The sequence below is a fragment of the Dendrobates tinctorius genome, unplaced genomic scaffold (genome assembly GCF_039654945.1).
Source record: "Dendrobates tinctorius isolate UK_male_01 unplaced genomic scaffold, ASM3965494v1 ptg000233l, whole genome shotgun sequence".
NCBI classification, from domain to species: domain Eukaryota; kingdom Metazoa; phylum Chordata; class Amphibia; order Anura; family Dendrobatidae; genus Dendrobates; species Dendrobates tinctorius.
The window spans coordinates 5858685-5870825 of NW_027361900.1; the positions used below are offsets into that span (position 1 = coordinate 5858685).

General features: G+C 48.2%; 1 long non-coding RNA gene and 2 other non-coding genes across 3 annotated transcripts in view; all 3 read right to left on the minus strand.

Annotated features, from left to right (window-relative positions):
* LOC141060228 (uncharacterized) overlaps nucleotides 1-12141 on the minus strand; it is a 118794-nt gene that overhangs the window by 67351 nt on the left and 39302 nt on the right. The window lies entirely within an intron of this gene.
* Nucleotides 2392-2474, minus strand: TRNAL-CAG (transfer RNA leucine (anticodon CAG)). The gene has a single exon. It is a non-coding gene; the product is annotated as a tRNA-Leu (tRNA).
* TRNAL-CAG (transfer RNA leucine (anticodon CAG)) lies at nucleotides 9108-9190 on the minus strand. Its single transcript has one exon. It is a non-coding gene; the product is annotated as a tRNA-Leu (tRNA).

Sequence of the window (12141 nt, forward strand, 5' to 3'; positions counted from 1 at the left end):
GGGGGTCCCTGCAGAGTGTATGGGGTCAGCTGTGGGGGGCACTGCGTGGGAGACAGGGGGTCCCTGCAGAGTGTTTGGGGTCAGCTGTGGGGGGCACTGCGTGGGAGACAGGGGGTCCCTGCAGGGGGAGGTGAGGACAGTGTATGGGCACAGCTGTGGGGGGCATGGCGGGGTACAGGCGTTCCCTGTGGGGTAGGGGAGGGTTAGGGGGGCTGTGTTGTCACTCTGCTGTGAACACTAATTATGAATGCAATATTTCCCTTATTAATTATTGTTTTTTTATTTCTCTGTCTCTCAGTAGGTAACACTTGGGGCAGTCGCCCGCTCTCTGTGTCTCTGCTGGCAATATACGCTCGTAGAAAAAGGGGTTAATGTACCAGTACAATTCATAGGACTTAATTTTTATTCTATGTCAAAATTCAATAATTTCCTTTTCCCTTTTTTTTCCAATAGGTAACAAGGCATCGTGGACACTAAACTGGCTCAAGAACTGGCGGGACAAGGACACCAAGTTTGCCTAATGGACGACATCGCTATGGAGGAACACAGCTCTCCGGCCACCATCATCATGTGGAGCAGCTAAGCCTCTTCATCCTCGGTTTGGGTAAGTGACAATCCATGTATGTATGGTCTAAGGAGCGGTCATGGCACATGTACATACATGTATGTGTAAACATGTATATACAGTCAGCTGTCATGGCACTCGGGAAGTCACACCAGGGGGCTGTGTGGCCCTGTAGGCCTCTACACCACCACACAGCCTCCCGCAACCCGCTCTACAGCACCACACAGCCTCCCGCAGCCCCGTCTACACCACCACACTTCCTCCTCCAGCCTCTGTCTCCCCCCTCCAGTCCCTGACGCCCCCCCCTCCAGCCTCCTTCCTAATTTAGAGCTTTTGGTTTTTTTTATCAGCATAAATTGTCATTTAAGAAACGATTGTCCATTCAAGAAGAGATTTGTGTTGGCAGATTATCCTAGGAAAGCGTGTTAGATGATAATAATCGTGCTGCCCATCTCACCCGACGAGCAAGCAGCACCAGGGTGGATAAAAATCTTGAATTTTTTAAAAAAAATCAAAAAAATCAGATTTTTTTGATTTAAATCAGATTTTTTTGATTTAAATCATTTGATTGCAGTTTTCATAATGTGATTTCAAACGGCAAACAAGTCCTTGGATATCCTTTTGACAGTATTTGCACTTTGCTCTTGCACCTTTCTTTCCAAGATCTGCTGCTGGCATCTCAACAAAATGAACCCAAATAGGGTCTCTCTTACGACCTGCTGCCATGGCTCACACAGATCACTTATGAAGTTTGATTGTTACTACAGCCTGAGCCAAGCACTGCTGATGTTACTACAGCCTGAGCCAAGTACTGCTGACTATCCAACAAGTTTGGGCATGTCAACTGAATGCAGGGAAAAAGAAACTAAACCAAAACTGAAACCAAGCTAGAAGTGTGGAAATAAAGGGGCAGTATGAACAAAATGTGGAGGCTATTAATAGTTTATACAATTAAGACATGCTGCTTTTAAACACCTACCTATTGCCATATAGTAAAACAAAAAAGATTTTTACTTACTTTGGGGTCCCCCCCTCACCCTGGCGTTAGATCGTTGCCCCTACTTTCGTCCGTGTAACTATGGGCGCACATGCACACTGCTCTCACTTCTCATTTTAATCGTGATTTATATTAAAAAAAAACCTTTTGATTTAAATCAGTGATTTAAATCATGATTAAAATCATGATTTAAATCGATCCGATTTAAATAGAAAAAAATCTTTTGATTTAAATCGTGATTTAAATCATGATTTAAATCGGCGTGATTTAAATCAATCCACCCTGAGCAGCACCCTTGTTCGTTGGGTGAATTGACCTTTTAAGGGAGCCCGACGTACTCACTAAATTGTCCCTATCCCTAAGTTTTTTTGGATGCAGATTGCTCTCACACGAGTGTTTTTTTGATTTGGAAAAGAAAGAAATGAGGATGGAGAATCAAAACTTTAAGGCTAAAAAATATACTCACACATATATACACCAACTGTATAGACACACATATAAATATTTATGGTGTATACATTAGGCTATAAGACCTGGAGACTGTTATTACACATGCTGCCACTAGGTTTATTTTCTTTTCTTTAAAAAAAAACAAAAAAAAAAAAAAAACTGTCGCTGTCAGGAGTGGGATTCGAACCCACGCCTCCACGTGGTGACTGCAGACGCTGAACACGCTCCCTGGTGCACAACAGCTTGCACCTCCAGGGACCAGTACTGCTGCTGTCAAGGAGTGGGATTTGAACCCACGCCTCCACATGTGGTGACTGCAGACGCTTAACACGCTCCCTGGTGCACAACAGCTTGCACCTCCAGGGACCAGTACTGCTGCTGTCAGGAGTGGGATTCGAACCCACGCCTCCACGGGAGACTGCAACCTGAACACAGTGCCTTAGACCACTAGGCCATCCTGACTGCTGACATTGACATGCTCCCTGGTGACACAAGAGTTTGCACCACCAGGGACTTCAGTACAGATCTGCTGTCCAAATCAGACATTGGGGCCCCTGGTGGGACTTCTGGCAAAGCCAGAGGGGACATTGGGATGTCATTGGAAAGCTAATTACCAGACTGAGGTGAGGGAGCAGTTCATGGGGCTGTGTGGTGCTCTGTTGGGCATTTGTGCACCCTCAAGCCTGCACCACAAGGACCACTTTTATCCATGGACAGCCAGGCTCTGACCCCCTGAATTCAAATTCCATTTGGAGCAGGGGGACAAGTGATGTTGCTGTATGTAGGTGGCCTCCTGGATGATGTTCCTGCCAAGCTTGATTTGCCTGACCCCTTCTGCAGAGTAGTTAAGGGGATTGAGAACCCCCAAGACTGCCCCAGACTGAAAATGTCTTTTCAAATCTGCTGTCCAAATCAGACATTGGGGCCTCTGGTAAAGCCAGAGGGGACATTGGGATGTCATTTGAAAGCTAATTACCAGCTTCTTTTTCATTACTTTAGTTCTGCAGACAGATGGTAAACGCCATTGTCTGTAAAGACCCCGTTACACACTGCGATATCGCTAGCAATATTTTTGAACCCCTCTCCATAATCTTTGAAAATTCTTGGAGAACAGGAGAAGTGCCAGAAGACTGGAGAAGAGCAAATGTTGTTCCTATCTTCAAAAAGGGGAAGAAGGTGGACCCAGGCAACTATAGGCCGGTGAGTCTGACTTCTATACCAGGAAAGATCTTTGAACAAATTATTAAACAACATGTATGTCAATACCTGGATAAGAATGAAGTGATTAAACAGAGTCAGCATGGGTTTCTAACTAATAAGTCATGTCAGACTAACTTAATTTCCTTCTATGACGGTATCACTGATTGGGTGGATCAAGGAAATGCTGTAGATATAGTATATCTTGACTTCAGCAAAGCATTTGACAAAGTCTCTCATACAATCCTTATTGAAAAAATGACTAAGTATGGAATGGACAAGGCAACTGTTAGGTGGATTCATAACTGGCTTAGTGATCGGACCCAAAGAGTGGTCGTAAATGGCTGCACATCCAGTTGGAAGAATGTCTCAAGTGGGGTACCACAGGGCTCTGTCCTGGGCCCTGTATTGTTCAACATCTTTATCAACGATTTAGATGAAGGAATTGAGGGTAAACTGATTAAATTTGCTGATGACACAAAGCTAGGAGGGATAGCTAATACTAGAGAAGAGAGAGAGAGGATTCAAAAAGATTTAAATAAACTGGAGAAGTGGGCAGCAACTAACAGAATGGTTTTTAACAGGGAGAAATGCAAAGTACTACATCTGGGCAATAAAAATGAAAAAAGCATATATAGAATGGGAGGAATAGGGCTAAGTGACAGCACATGTGAAAAAGACTTGGGTATACTAATAGATCACAGACTGAATATGAGTCAACAGTGTGATGCAGCAGCAAAAAAGGCAAATGCAATTCTAGGATGTATTAACAGAAGCATACAGTCTAGATCACGTGAAGTCATTATTTCCCTCTACTCCTCTTTGGTCAGACCTCATCTGGAATATTGTGTCCAGTTTTGGGCACCACATTTTAAAAAAGACATCAACAAACTGGAGCAAGTTCAGAAAAGAGCGACCAGAATGGTGACCGGTCTGCAAACCCTGTCTTATGAGGAAAGGTTGCAGGATTTGGGAATGTTTAGTTTGCAAAAGAGAAGACTGAGAGGAGACTTAATAGCTGTCTACAAATATCTAAAGGGCTGTCACATTGTAGAAGGATCAACTTTATTCTCATTTGCACAAGGAAAGACTAGAAGCAATGGGATGAAACTGAATGGGAAGAGACACAGATTAGATATTAGAAAAAACTTTTTGACAGTTAGAGTGATCAATGAGTGGAACAGGCTGCCACGAGAAGTGGTGAGTTCTCCTTCAATGGAAGTCTTCAAACAGAGGCTGGACAGACATCTGACTGGGATGATTTAGCGAATCCTGCTTTGAGCAGGGGGTTGGACCAGATGGCCCAGGAGGTCCCTTCCAACTCTACGATTCTATGATTCTATATTGCTGTAAAGTCACCGATTTTGTGACGTTGCAGCGATATTGCTAGCGATATCCCTGCATGTGATACTTACTTCCGACCGGCTCCCCCGCTGGTTATCACTGATCGCGCGAGAAGCTCCTGGTCCATTCCTCGTCGGCCACTTCCTGCTGGGCTTCCTGTGGCGCCCAGGGCGGGAGGACGCAGGATCGCCGTGTCTGACAGGTAAGTAGCGATCCCCGTCTCCAGCAATGTCGCTGGTGAGATCTGCCTGTGTAGCAGCTCACTAGCGACCACCTAGCGATGCACCAGCGATCCTGACCACGTCATATCGCTAGTCGGGATCGCTGGTGCATCGCTAGGTGTAACGGTACCCTAAGTGTTACAATGAGTCACTTCTAACTGGCTAGATAGAAAAGTTGCAGACTCTGTAATCTCAGGATAAATTACCGTATTTTTCGGACTATAAGATGCAACGGACCATAAGAACACCCCAATTTTCAGTAGGAAAATAGGGGGAAAAAAAATAATGTGTCAAATGGGGGTCTGTCTTACAGTCCGAATTCAGCTTACCTGGGAAGGGATCTGGCACAGGTGAAGTAGTCACAGGGGTCATTCAGTGGTCCAGGCTCGTGCGGTGGCGGCTCTGTGCTAGGGCAGGTTGGTTGTGCTGGGGCAGCAGCAGCGCTGAGGCAGGGGCAGCAGCAGCGCTGAGGCAGGGGCAGCAGCAGCGCTGAGGCAGGGGCAGCAGCAGCGCTGAGGCAGGGGCAGCAGCAGCGCTGAGGCAGGGGCAGCAGCAGCGCTGAGGCAGGGGCAGCAGCAGCGCTGAGGCAGGGGCAGCAGCAGCGCTGAGGCAGGGGCAGCAGCTGCGCTGAGGCAGGGGCAGCAGCAGCGCTGAGGCAGAGGCAGCTGCGCTGGGGCAGGGGCAGCTGTGCTGGGGCAGCTGTGCTGGGGCAGGTGGGCTCTGTGGTGGTGGCAGCGGGCGGCGCTCTGCGGTGCGGTGGTGGCAGCGGGCTGTGCTCCGGTACAGGGACAGCGGCTCCGCCGCGATTTCTTCGCAGCCCGGAGGCCCCCGCACTTCCCTTGCTGGCCGCCGCCATGTTGCAGTGGCCTCCGGGAGCATGGACGCCGGAAAGAATCTGCCGCAGACCTCAAAATTTGAAATCTCATTTTCAAAAGTGAGAGCCGGCTAATGGTGCCAAAAATGAGAGCAATAGCTTTAACAACCGGTTCCACCGAACCGGGGAGAACCCGCTGAATCCCACCCCTGGCTGCGCCCTGAGGGCTCATAGTGCTGCGCTGTGTGGAGTGGGATTCGAACCCACGCCTCCACGTGGTGACTGCAGACGCTGAACACGCTCCCTGGTGCACAACAGCTTGCACCTCCAGGGACCAGTACTGCTGCTGTCAGGAGTGGGATTCGAACCCACGCCTCTACGGGAGACTGCCCCGAGGGCTCATAGTGCTGCGCTGTGTGGTGCGGGGTGGGCAGGGTCAGCGCTGCGCCCCCAGGGCTCATAGTGCTCCGCTGTGTGGTGCGGGGTGGGTGGGGTCAGCGCTGCGCCCCCAGGGCTTATAGCGCTGCGCTGTGTGGTGCGGCGTGGGCGGGGTCAGCGCTGCACCCCCAGGGCTCATAGTGCTCCGCTGTGTGGTGCGGGGTCATCTCCCATCTCCTCCCTGGCTCTGTGCTGCTGTGTAAGATCGCTTAGTGGTGGGGGAGGGGCGGCAGTGACTGGCCGGTGGGCAGGGTCACTGTGCTATGGGAACCAAGATCCGGCCTGCATAGAAGGTGGAAGAGGGAGGAGTCGTGTGACACGCCGAGCTGCCTGTGACTCATCCCCTGGCTCGGGGGGCGGAGCCAGCGCCGTGCAGCACACAAACGGTCTCTCCCTGGCTTGCAGTACAGTGAGGCTGGGGGATGGGCGGCCGGGCTCTGTGTCACGTGGCTCCGAGCCCACCCCCTGCTTTCTCGGTCTAACTGCAGCAACAATGACGTCACCTGAGCGCCAGATTTGAACCTTGGAGCTGCCGGCCGGTAACTGTATGCCTGTATGGGGTCAGCTGTGGGGGGAGGCAGGGGGTCCCTGCAGAGTGTATGGGGTCAGCTGTGGGGGGCACTGCGGGTAGACAGGGGGTCCCTGCAGAGTGTATGGGGTCAGCTGTGGGGGGCACTACGGGGGAGACAGGGGGTCCCTGCAGAGTGTATGGGGTCAGCTGTGGGGGGCACTGCGTGGGAGACAGGGGGTCCCTGCAGAGTGTTTGGGGTCAGCTGTGGGGGGCACTGCGTGGGAGACAGGTGGTCCCTGCAGGGGGAGGTGAGGACAGTGTATGGGCACAGCTGTGGGGGGCATGGCGGGGTACAGGCGTTCCCTGTGGGGTAGGGGAGGGTTAGGGGGGCTGTGTTGTCACTCTGCTGTGAACACTAATTATGAATGCAATATTTCCCTTATTAATTATTGTTTTTTTATTTCTCTGTCTCTCAGTAGGTAACACTTGGGGCAGTCGCCCGCTCTCTGTGTGTCTGCTGGCAATATACGCTCGTAGAAAAAGGGGTTAATGTACCAGTACAATTCATAGGACTTAATTTTTATTCTATGTCAAAATTCAATAATTTCCTTTTCCCTTTTTTTTCCAATAGGTAACAAGGCATCGTGGACACTAAACTGGCTCAAGAACTGGCGGGACAAGGACACCAAGTTTGCCTAATGGACGACATCGCTATGGAGGAACACAGCTCTCCGGCCACCATCATCATGTGGAGCAGCTAAGCCTCTTCATCCTCGGTTTGGGTAAGTGACAATCCATGTATGTATGGTCTAAGGAGCGGTCATGGCACATGTACATACATGTATGTGTAAACATGTATATACAGTCAGCTGTCATGGCACTCGGGAAGTCACACCAGGGGGCTGTGTGGCCCTGTAGGCCTCTACACCACCACACAGCCTCCCGCAACCCGCTCTACAGCACCACACAGCCTCCCGCAGCCCCGTCTACACCACCACACTTCCTCCTCCAGCCTCTGTCTCCCCCCTCCAGTCCCTGACGCCCCCCCCTCCAGCCTCCTTCCTAATTTAGAGCTTTTGGGTTTTTTTTATCAGCATAAATTGTCATTTAAGAAACGATTGTCCATTCAAGAAGAGATTTGTGTTGGCAGATTATCCTAGGAAAGCGTGTTAGATGATAATAATCGTGCTGCCCATCTCACCCGACGAGCAAGCAGCACCAGGGTGGATAAAAATCTTGAATTTTTTAAAAAAATCAAAAAAATCAGATTTTTTTGATTTAAATCAGATTTTTTGGATTTAAATCATTTGATTGCAGTTTTCATAATGTGATTTCAAACGGCAAACAAGTCCTTGGATATCCTTTTGACAGTATTTGCACTTTGCTCTTGCACCTTTCTTTCCAAGATCTGCTGCTGGCATCTCAACAAAATGAACCCAAATAGGGTCTCTCTTACGACCTGCTGCCATGGCTCACACAGATCACTTATGAAGTTTGATTGTTACTACAGCCTGAGCCAAGCACTGCTGATGTTACTCCAGCCTGAGCCAAGTACTGCTGACTATCCAACAAGTTTGGGCATGTCAACTGAATGCAGGGAAAAAGAAACTAAACCAAAACTGAAACCAAGCTAGAAGTGTGGAAATAAAGGGGCAGTATGAACAAAATGTGGAGGCTATTAATAGTTTATACAATTAAGACATGCTGCTTTTAAACACCTACCTATTGCCATATAGTAAAACAAAAAAGATTTTTACTTACTTTGGGGTCCCCCCCTCACCCTGGCGTTAGATCGTTGCCCCTACTTTCGTCCGTGTAACTATGGGCGCACATGCACACTGCTCTCACTTCTCATTTTAATCGTGATTTATATTAAAAAAAAAACTTTTGATTTAAATCAGTGATTTAAATCATGATTAAAATCATGATTTAAATCGATCCGATTTAAATAGAAAAAAATCTTTTGATTTAAATCGTGATTTAAATCATGATTTAAATCGGCGTGATTTAAATCAATCCACCCTGAGCAGCACCCTTGTTCGTTGGGTGAATTGACCTTTTAAGGGAGCCCGACGTACTCACTAAATTGTCCCTATCCCTAAGTTTTTTTGGATGCAGATTGCTCTCACACGAGTGTTTTTTTGATTTGGAAAAGAAAGAAATGAGGATGGAGAATCAAAACTTTAAGGCTAAAAAATATACTCACACATATATACACCAACTGTATAGACACACATATAAATATTTATGGTGTATACATTAGGCTATAAGACCTGGAGACTGTTATTACACATGCTGCCACTAGGTTTATTTTCTTTTCTTTAAAAAAACAAAAAAAAAAAAAAAAAAACTGTCGCTGTCAGGAGTGGGATTCGAACCCACGCCTCCACGTGGTGACTGCAGACGCTGAACACGCTCCCTGGTGCACAACAGCTTGCACCTCCAGGGACCAGTACTGCTGCTGTCAAGGAGTGGGATTTGAACCCACGCCTCCACATGTGGTGACTGCAGACGCTTAACACGCTCCCTGGTGCACAACAGCTTGCACCTCCAGGGACCAGTACTGCTGCTGTCAGGAGTGGGATTCGAACCCACGCCTCCACGGGAGACTGCAACCTGAACACAGTGCCTTAGACCACTAGGCCATCCTGACTGCTGACATTGACATGCTCCCTGGTGACACAAGAGTTTGCACCACCAGGGACTTCAGTACAGATCTGCTGTCCAAATCAGACATTGGGGCCCCTGGTGGGACTTCTGGCAAAGCCAGAGGGGACATTGGGATGTCATTGGAAAGCTAATTACCAGACTGAGGTGAGGGAGCAGTTCTTGGGGCTGTGTGGTGCTCTGTTGGGCATTTGTGCACCCTCAAGCCTGCACCACAAGGACCACTTTTATCCATGGACAGCCAGGCTCTGACCCCCTGAATTCAAATTCCATTTGGAGCAGGGGGACAAGTGATGTTGCTGTATGTAGGTGGCCTCCTGGATGATGTTCCTGCCAAGCTTGATTTGCCTGACCCCTTCTGCAGAGTAGTTAAGGGGATTGAGAACCCCCAAGACTGCCCCAGACTGAAAATGTCTTTTCAAATCTGCTGTCCAAATCAGACATTGGGGCCTCTGGTAAAGCCAGAGGGGACATTGGGATGTCATTTGAAAGCTAATTACCAGCTTCTTTTTCATTACTTTAGTTCTGCAGACAGATGGTAAACGCCATTGTCTGTAAAGACCCCGTTACACACTGCGATATCGCTAGCAATATTTTTGAACCCCTCTCCATAATCTTTGAAAATTCTTGGAGAACAGGAGAAGTGCCAGAAGACTGGAGAAGAGCAAATGTTGTTCCTATCTTCAAAAAGGGGAAGAAGGTGGACCCAGGCAACTATAGGCCGGTGAGTCTGACTTCTATACCAGGAAAGATCTTTGAACAAATTATTAAACAACATGTATGTCAATACCTGGATAAGAATGAAGTGATTAAACAGAGTCAGCATGGGTTTCTAACTAATAAGTCATGTCAGACTAACTTAATTTCCTTCTATGACGGTATCACTGATTGGGTGGATCAAGGAAATGCTGTAGATATAGTATATCTTGACTTCAGCAAAGCATTTGACAAAGTCTCTCATACAATCCTTATTGAAAAAATGACTAAGTATGGAATGGACAAGGCAACTGTTAGGTGGATTCATAACTGGCTTAGTGATCGGACCCAAAGAGTGGTCGTAAATGGCTGCACATCCAGTTGGAAGAATGTCTCAAGTGGGGTACCACAGGGCTCTGTCCTGGGCCCTGTATTGTTCAACATCTTTATCAACGATTTAGATGAAGGAATTGAGGGTAAACTGATTAAATTTGCTGATGACACAAAGCTAGGAGGGATAGCTAATACTAGAGAAGAGAGAGAGAGGATTCAAAAAGATTTAAATAAACTGGAGAAGTGGGCAGCAACTAACAGAATGGTTTTTAACAGGGAGAAATGCAAAGTACTACATCTGGGCAATAAAAATGAAAAAAGCATATATAGAATGGGAGGAATAGGGCTAAGTGACAGCACATGTGAAAAAGACTTGGGTATACTAATAGATCACAGACTGAATATGAGTCAACAGTGTGATGCAGCAGCAAAAAAGGCAAATGCAATTCTAGGATGTATTAACAGAAGCATACAGTCTAGATCACGTGAAGTCATTATTTCCCTCTACTCCTCTTTGGTCAGACCTCATCTGGAATATTGTGTCCAGTTTTGGGCACCACATTTTAAAAAAGACATCAACAAACTGGAGCAAGTTCAGAAAAGAGCGACCAGAATGGTGACCGGTCTGCAAACCCTGTCTTATGAGGAAAGGTTGCAGGATTTGGGAATGTTTAGTTTGCAAAAGAGAAGACTGAGAGGAGACTTAATAGCTGTCTACAAATATCTAAAGGGCTGTCACATTGTAGAAGGATCAACTTTATTCTCATTTGCACAAGGAAAGACTAGAAGCAATGGGATGAAACTGAATGGGAAGAGACACAGATTAGATATTAGAAAAAACTTTTTGACAGTTAGAGTGATCAATGAGTGGAACAGGCTGCCACGAGAAGTGGTGAGTTCTCCTTCAATGGAAGTCTTCAAACAGAGGCTGGACAGACATCTGACTGGGATGATTTAGCGAATCCTGCTTTGAGCAGGGGGTTGGACCAGATGGCCCAGGAGGTCCCTTCCAACTCTACGATTCTATGATTCTATATTGCTGTAAAGTCACCGATTTTGTGACGTTGCAGCGATATTGCTAGCGATATCCCTGCATGTGATACTTACTTCCGACCGGCTCCCCCGCTGGTTATCACTGATCGCGCGAGAAGCTCCTGGTCCATTCCTCGTCGGCCACTTCCTGCTGGGCTTCCTGTGGCGCCCAGGGCGGGAGGACGCAGGATCGCCGCGTCTGACAGGTAAGTAGCGATCCCCGTCTCCAGCAATGTCGCTGGTGAGATCTGCCTGTGTAGCAGCTCACTAGCGACCACCTAGCGATGCACCAGCGATCCTGACCACGTCATATCGCTAGTCGGGATCGCTGGTGCATCGCTAGGTGTAACGGTACCCTAAGTGTTACAATGAGTCACTTCTAACTGGCTAGATAGAAAAGTTGCAGACTCTGTAATCTCAGGATAAATTACCGTATTTTTCGGACTATAAGATGCAACGGACCATAAGAACACCCCAATTTTCAGTAGGAAAATAGGGGGAAAAAAAATAATGTGTCAAATGGGGGTCTGTCTTACAGTCCGAATTCAGCTTACCTGGGAAGGGATCTGGCACAGGTGAAGTAGTCACAGGGGTCATTCAGTGGTCCAGGCTCGTGCGGTGGCGGCTCTGTGCTAGGGCAGGTTGGTTGTGCTGGGGCAGCAGCAGCGCTGAGGCAGGGGCAGCAGCAGCGCTGAGGCAGGGGCAGCAGCAGCGCTGAGGCAGGGGCAGCAGCAGCGCTGAGGCAGGGGCAGCAGCAGCGCTGAGGCAGGGGCAGCAGCAGCGCTGAGGCAGGGGCAGCAGCTGCGCTGAGGCAGGGGCAGCAGCAGCGCTGAGGCAGAGGCAGCTGCGCTGGGGCAGGGGCAGCTGTGCTGGGGC